This window comes from Pteropus medius, unplaced genomic scaffold (genome assembly GCF_902729225.1).
Source record: "Pteropus medius unplaced genomic scaffold, Ma_sr-lr_union100, whole genome shotgun sequence".
NCBI classification, from domain to species: Eukaryota; Metazoa; Chordata; class Mammalia; order Chiroptera; family Pteropodidae; genus Pteropus; species Pteropus medius.
The window spans coordinates 16,102,098-16,109,972 of record NW_024346062.1 but is presented as its reverse complement, the minus strand read 5'-3'; the positions used below and the strand labels follow the sequence as shown (position 1 = coordinate 16,109,972).

Genomic DNA, 7,875 nt, shown 5'->3' with positions numbered 1-7,875 from the left:
ACTGGAACAGAAGTGAGAGCCCAGAAATAAACCAAAGTATATATGATCAACTAATATTTGACAAAGGAGCCAAGAATACTCAATGGAGAAAATAGTTTCTTCAATAAATAGTGCTGGGATTTTCACATGTAAAAGAATGAAATTTGAACCTTATCTTATACCATTCACAAAAATTAACTCAAAATGGATTAAAAAGTTAAATATAAGACCGGAAACCATGAAACTCTTAGAGAAAACAGAGGAATAAACCTCCTTGAATAAACATGAGTTTTGGTACCAATTTTTTGGAAATCATACCTAAAGCCCAAGCAACAAAATAAAAAATAAACAAATGAGACTACATCAAACTGAAAAGCTCCTGCACAGCGAAAGAAATCATCAACAAAGTGAAAAGACAACCTAAAAAATGGAAAAATATATTTTCAAACTGTATATCTGATAAAGGTTAATATCTAAAATATATAAAGAACTCATACAACTCAAAAGCACAAAAACAAAAACAAAAAATCCCATTTAAAAAATGGATGAAGCTACAGCCATGCTACCCTGAACATGCCCGATCCCATCTGATCTCGGAAGCAAAGCAGGTTCGGGCCTGGTTAGTACTTGGATGGGAAAACACCTTGGAAGACCAGGTTCTGTAGGCGTAAAAAATAAAAATAAAAAACATAAGGGATTATAAGCTGACAAGGTCCTTGCAATTTCTGAGATCAAGCAAGGGTTGCCTCGCCTGAAAAAATAAAAAATTAAATAAATAAATAAATAGATAGATAGATAGATAGATAGATAGATAAATAAATAACTTCTTAAAAATGGTTGGACTTCTCTGTTACCAGAAGCAAGGAGGGTGGGGAAATCGGAGGAAGGTGGTCAAAAGATAAAAACTTCCAGTTTCAAGATAAATAAGTACTAAAAATGTAATATACAAAATGATGACTACAGTTGACTGCAAATTTAATACTTTTGAGGTGAATATTTTATGAATTCCATAATTAATAAACTCAACCAATAATACATTTATTTCTTCTATTTCAATATTCTTTGTAAGGTATCTTATCAGTTATGTTACCCATTAAAAGCAAGTACCCCCCACCACAAAAAAATGAACCTCAGAATTTGATCTTTAACTGGATCAAACTGTTAAACCAAATTTTTCAAAAAGAATGTAAAACCAAATTTTAAACCAAATTTTTCAAAAAGAATGTAACACATTCGATTATATTTCTATTAATAATAATACCAGCATTCTAAGTAAAAGCAAAAAGTTTGTTATACATTTAAAAAAATTTTTCATTTTCAAATATTGTTTATTTCATTTTGAAGAAGTGCCTGGTTGGGACTCTTGCAGTAGAGGCCTCACAGCATCCATGGCTTCACTTTTCCTTGCCCTATAGCTTAACTATAGATTGTCTCCCATGTGGCTTGACCCAGAGCTTGGAACTTCCCCTGCCATAGAAAGTTGCCCTGAAACTTATGATTAATGTCCTTATGCTTACTGATCACAATCCTCTGGTTTAGCATTCTTTCCAGAATACTCCCACCTTTGTTCCTGGGTTGCTAATGTCACCAGAGGACCATGTTGCCAGAGGAATGGCTTCCTGAAGCACAACAGACCCCACTCCCCGCCCCACCCCCAACCATCACATAGCTCCTGGAATAATGCCCAGATTTTCTCTTATATACCCTAAGCGGGACTGAGAAGGCAAGGCAGTTTTGAAGGTGTTAACCTGCTGCATTCTCAGATCACCAGTGCCCTGACAATAAACGCTTATTCTAAATATCTCAACTCCTGTGTCGGTCCATTGGCTGAGCAGCACAGGTAGCACGAACCCCGGACTCTGTTGCCTCCAGTTACAATTTCGTTTTTGCTTTCCATTTGTGTGTATTTTTTACGATGTATATTAACACTCTATAAAATTTAAAAATAAATAAGAGAAACAGTTTGGAGAAATGTGCTTTAAAATTTTTACTGATAAAAAATGCAACTTGGAAAATGTGGAAACAATTGCTTCGGGTGGTGACATTTCAGTTAGCATGGCTATATTTTCTTGTTAAATTAAAATTGGTAGAGAAAGAGCAAAACTTCCCATTTCCAAGTCATTTAATATGAAACTATCTTATTTACATAAATGACTGGGTGATATTTATGTTGGTGAGAATTCATCATCATGAATCCTTTAACATGCATAATACCCTATGTTTTCAGTTTGGCTTTCCTGAGGAACCTGGTCCCACAAAACACTGACTAGCTTACTTCGGTAGAGATACAGCTGTGCTAATCATATCTGTGTGAAATCCCATTTCAAATCTATGGCTTCCAACAGTTTCAGGGAAGAAAAAATCTATAAGCTGGCGAAAACCTTTTGATTTAAGTCAAAGTCTCAAGAATTGTTGAGCTCAATTTAAGATTTTGTAGCACCATATTTCCAAGCATTCAGATACACTTTGATAAAATTTTTCACTTCATTCCTCCCAAAACACCAGTGTACATTTATAGCTATCTCTATTACGAATCCTAAACTTTATCTCACAAGTTTAGGTTTTTTTCTAGAGGTGAAGTGCTCAAGAATCATCTCCCTACCTATGTGTCTATTGACAAGATTTTAATCAGAAAAATAGGTGTGAACAGGCATGACTTAAATGGGAAAAAATTCACAAAGGGCACAACAGCCTGTCTACTCCTTTGCATTGGTGCTAGTAGAGTAGATTACCAACTGCCTGTAGTTACTGTAGACATGAGCCTTAGGTCTTTTCTAGCACCTATAGAAGGATTCGATAGAATAAACACAGGGTTGTAATTCAAAAAATGGGCATTTGTGGGCTTACGGTCTGTTCCTGTTAGATTTAGCTGTAACCTTCTTCTCTGGTTCTTCATATATAAAGGAGGGTTAAAAATCTAATTTATATACCAAAATTAATTCACAATATATCAAAGACCTGAATATAAGACCTAAAACAATAAATTGCATAGAAAAAAACATAGGTACTAAACTCATGGACCTTGGATTTAGAGAGGATTTTATGAATTTGACCTCAAAGGCAAGGGAAGTAAAAGCAAAAATAAATGAATGAGACTATACCAAACTAAAAAGCTTCTGCACAGCAAAAGAAACCATCAACAAGACAAAGAGGCAAAATATCTGAATGAAAAAAGATATTTGCAAACAATGCCTCTGATAAGGGCCTAATATCCAAAATATACAAAGAACTCATACAACTCAACAATAAAAAAAAGAAAAAAAAATCCAATTAAAAAATGGGCAGAGGATCTGAACAGACACTTCTCCCAAGAAGACATACAAATGGCCAACAGACATATGAAAGAGGCTCAACTTCACTAGCTATTAGGGAAATAAATGCAAATCAAAACCACACTCAGATACCACCTCATATCTGTGAGAATGGCTATCATCAATAAGACAGATAATAACAAGTGTTGGAAAGGTTGTGGGGAGAAAGGAACCCTCCTACACTGCTGATGGGAATGTAAATTGGTATAGCACTATGGAAAACAGTATGGAGATTCCTCAAAAAGTTAAGAATAGAATTACCATATGACCCAGCAATCCCTCTTCTGGGTATCTACCCCGAAATTTGAAAACATTTATCTGTAAAGATATATGTACTCTGATGTTCATAGCATTATTCACAGGGCCAAGACATGGAAATAACCAAAGCATCCTTTGATAAATGACTAAAGATGTGGTACATATATACAGTGGAATATTACTCAGCTATAAGAAGAAGTGAAATACTGCCATTTGAAACAACATGGAAATATCTTGAGATCATCATGTTAAGCAAAATAAATCAGACAGAAAAAATTGAGAACCATATGATTTCATTGATATGTGGAATATATAATTGAAAGCAACAAATGAACATGACAAAGAGAGACTCATGGACACAGACAACAGTTTAGTGGTTACCAGAGAAAGGGGGAGGGGAAAGGTAGATAAGGGTAAAGGGGTCAAATATATGGTGACAGAAGGAGATTTAACTTTTGGTGGTGAGCACACTATGCAATCTACGTATAATATATTATTGAGCAGTACTCTTGAAACCTATATAATTTTATTATCCAATGTCACCCCAATAAATTTAATAAATAAATTTTTTAGTAATTTAATTTATAAGATAAAAGGATTATATAAAATCAACTATGATAAGTATCTTGTGCATAGAGGGGAGTCAGCAGGACCCTGGTATCTCATGTAATCACCCTGTCTTTTGCACCATCCTCTGGCTCCCCTTTTATGCATTTTTTTTTTCAGTAAATGGTAACTTGACCTGCAACTTCATCCAGTTCCAACACCCCTGAAATTATTTTAGTAAAATCTGAATACTGTATGATTTGTTTCATTTGTTGTTGATTTGGTTTGCATAACGAAGATAATAGTTTTGGAAATATTAAACCAATATATGGTTCATGACCCCATAAATCATGTCCCCCTATACTGCTTAGCTATTAAGGTCTATTGTACCAGGAAGATGGGGCGGGGGGGTCAAAGTTGTTCACAGAATTAAAAAGCAAAAGTTTATATCATAAGAAAACTCCCATTCAACAAAGCAAGAAAGGAGATTGCCAGAGATAAGATGAAGAGGGCAGGAGATTCCCAGAGTAGAGAAATTGGCAGGCCAGGCTCCTTGTTACTCCCTTAGTTTATTAGCAAGAGGCAATGACATCAAAGCATGAGAGAACATAAAGTTGAAATTAGACAAGCTTTTTCCCCCAATTATCACTAGAGATTTTAAAGGAAAATAATCTGCCACAATATGAAATAGTTGGAGCAAATAGTTGGAGCAAAATGGAAATTATATGGAGAACATTTGGGTTAGAGGAAGCAGCCCTCCCCCGACATTCCTTTGGCTTCACAGGTTATGAAAAACATCAGGTATTCACACATGTTCTGAAGCCAGTGGGCCTGACATGGTGAGGGGTGAAGTGATTCAAGGCTTGGGGCTTAAGGGATGACATGGCTGAGTCTCAGAGAACCTACAGGAACAACAGGTTCCAAGATGAGGCCAGGTCATCAGACAGAAACAGCCATTCTCCTATTTACGGGCCTTGCAGAGACCAGAAAATGAGTGTCACCAGCTCATAACACAATAGTATATGCCTAAAAATGCACACTGACTGGGTAAGACAAGAGAGAACTCAGATAATGTTCCCCTACTATTCCCAAGCCTTCTACCAAGCAAAATGGGAGGGACTTTGACATCAGTGTTTTAGAAAATGTAAACTTCTCTTTTTTACAGATGTGCATCTAAATATTTAAGTATATGAGCCAACACAAAGGATCCAACTGTCAAAGGGATCAAATTCCCACAAATCAGAGATCTTATTCTCTATCAAACTTTCCTAATAATTTCAAGGCTACCACAATCAAGAAGCTCAGTAGAAATAGGTAGATATTTCAGACATCTCATGTGACTCCCCAGGTCCTTTCCTTACGCATCACGTATACGCTGTCTGACTCAGAACAACAGATCAGGCCTCTGAGTGAGGCTTGCAGGTCTCTTCACTTAGTGAGGCATGTTGAAGCTATGAAATATTTTGTACCAAATCTTCATAGGGCCTGTGAGACAAGATATTTCCAAGAATCCATACCTTATAAATCCAAACAGAGAAAAGAGAAAAAACAGCAAAGATGACTAAGATATACAGATCTTAGATATAGATATATAGATATAGATATATAGCTGTAGATATAAACAGAAATCAAAAGAAAGCTTGACTGTCCATAATAATATTGAACAAAGTCAATTTCAGAAAAAAGAATATTACATATTTATCAAAGATAAAGTTACTTTATAATGATAAAGGAGTTAATTCATCAAGAAAATATAACAATTCTAAGAGTTTATGCATAAAGCATAGCTTAAAAATGCATTAAGCAAAATCTAATAGAACCAAGAAAATATAAAAATAGACAAATCCACAATTAGAGTTGGAGAATTCAGTACCTGTTTCTCAAGAATATATATAAAAGTAGACAGAAAATTATTAAGGATATTGTTATGGGTTAAATTGTGTCCCAACCAAAATTCACATGTTGAAGTCCTAAGCCCCAGTATCTCAAATGTGGCCTTATTTGGAAATAGAGCCATTGCAGATTTGTTAGTTTAATTAAGATGAGGTCATATCAGAGTGGGATAGATTATTAAAAAGGGGGAAATTTCGACACCGAGACAAGCACACAGGGATAACACAATGTGAAGTTCGGAGTTCTGCTGCCACAAGCCAAGGAACTACCATAAGCTAGAAGAGAGGCCTGGAGTGAATTCTTCCCTACTGCCTTCAGAGGAAGCATGCTTCTGTCAACACCTTGATCTGAGACTTTAGGATATTCAGTTTGTGGTATTTTATTTCAGAAGCTTTAGCAAACTAAGACAGATTTAGACAACTTGAACAACATTATCTACCAACTTGATCTAGTTGACATTTATAAACACTCTACCCAACAACAGAGGAATATGCATTCTTTTTTAGTGCAAACAGCATTTTCTATGATACACCATATTCTGGGCCATAAAACCAAGCACACAGGTCATACAAAGTATGCTCTCTGACCGCAATATAATTAAATTAGAAATCAATAACAGCAAGTCTTATTACTTTTATCTTTTTTGACACATAAATTGATTATGTTTCAGTACTTAAACATCTTATGAAATGTGATGTTCTGATGATCCTCTTTTAGATTTAATATTACAGATTTAAAATGAAGAATTTGGGAGAGGCCACTGAAAGTGTCCTCTATTTTAACCCAGATAGGATCCAGGCAAAAGCTTTTGTAAAGTGCATACCATGTTAACTAGAAGACTGGTGGCTAAATTATACAAATATGCAAAGGCATATGTACTTGAATGTGTCTTACTGCCTTGTTTATAACAACAAAATATAGAAACAATGTTAATATCAACATTAATAATTTTAGTAGCAAAAGAAAAATTAAGGTGAAAAGAAAATATAATGTGAATAAATGTTAGGAGGTTTACCATTACCAATACTATAGTTTAAATCTATCAGTGGCTTATTTTATATGCCAGGAAATTCTGTGTTAACTAAAAAGTAATAAAAAATGAAACAAAGAATTAATCTTTTCTCAGAATATAATTCACTCTATCAATATCATCTGTTTTGTGATGTTCTTTTCTTTAATAAAAAATAATATCTTCTCAAATAACAATAATAATAAGAGGTGAATGTTATAATCCAAAACCATTAATTTTGGAGAAAAGTGTAAAGTTGATAAAACACTTAATAATCCCTTTAAGCCATACAAAAGTAATAAAACCACTAGCATTTTACATTAACATAGGAACTGCAATTTACAAAGTGATTTCTCATAAAATACCTGAGGAAAGTTTCAATATGTCCATAAAATAAAAGGGATAAAGATTAGGCTCAGTTTTCAGAGTAAAAAATTAAGGCACAGAGATATTAAGAAAATGTAAAAGTTGGAGCTGGGAATCTGCTCTTCTAATGCCTAAACCATTGAATTATTCAAGTATATGTGATTTACAATGAACGTTTTCTTTGATCTAGAAAACGAAGTTTTATATATGAAAGTAGATTAATTTATCAACATATTTCATCATATAACTAAATAGAAAGCAAGATAAATAGCTGAGAGTAAAGTTTTAAAGCTCAATACAAAATTCACAATGTCTGATCTGAATACAGGACAAATGGCCCACTAATTTTCTCTTACATGTACCTATCCAATTTTCTCTTCCATTGTTAGGATCCCTGAAGCCTATTACAGTGTAATCAATGTAATGAATGCAGAAATAAATTATGAAATGAAACAGGCTTTGCCTCACAGCAGATATTTGCATTACATCTGTGAGAATTTGCTGTTATTAAAT

At 34.2% G+C, this 7,875-nt stretch overlaps 1 pseudogene; it reads left to right on the top strand.

Moving 5' to 3' along the window:
• Positions 1 to 528: 528 nt before the first annotated feature.
• LOC120612627 (uncharacterized) lies at positions 529 to 647 on the top strand (annotated as a pseudogene).
• The last annotated feature ends 7,228 nt before the right edge of the window (positions 648 to 7,875 follow it).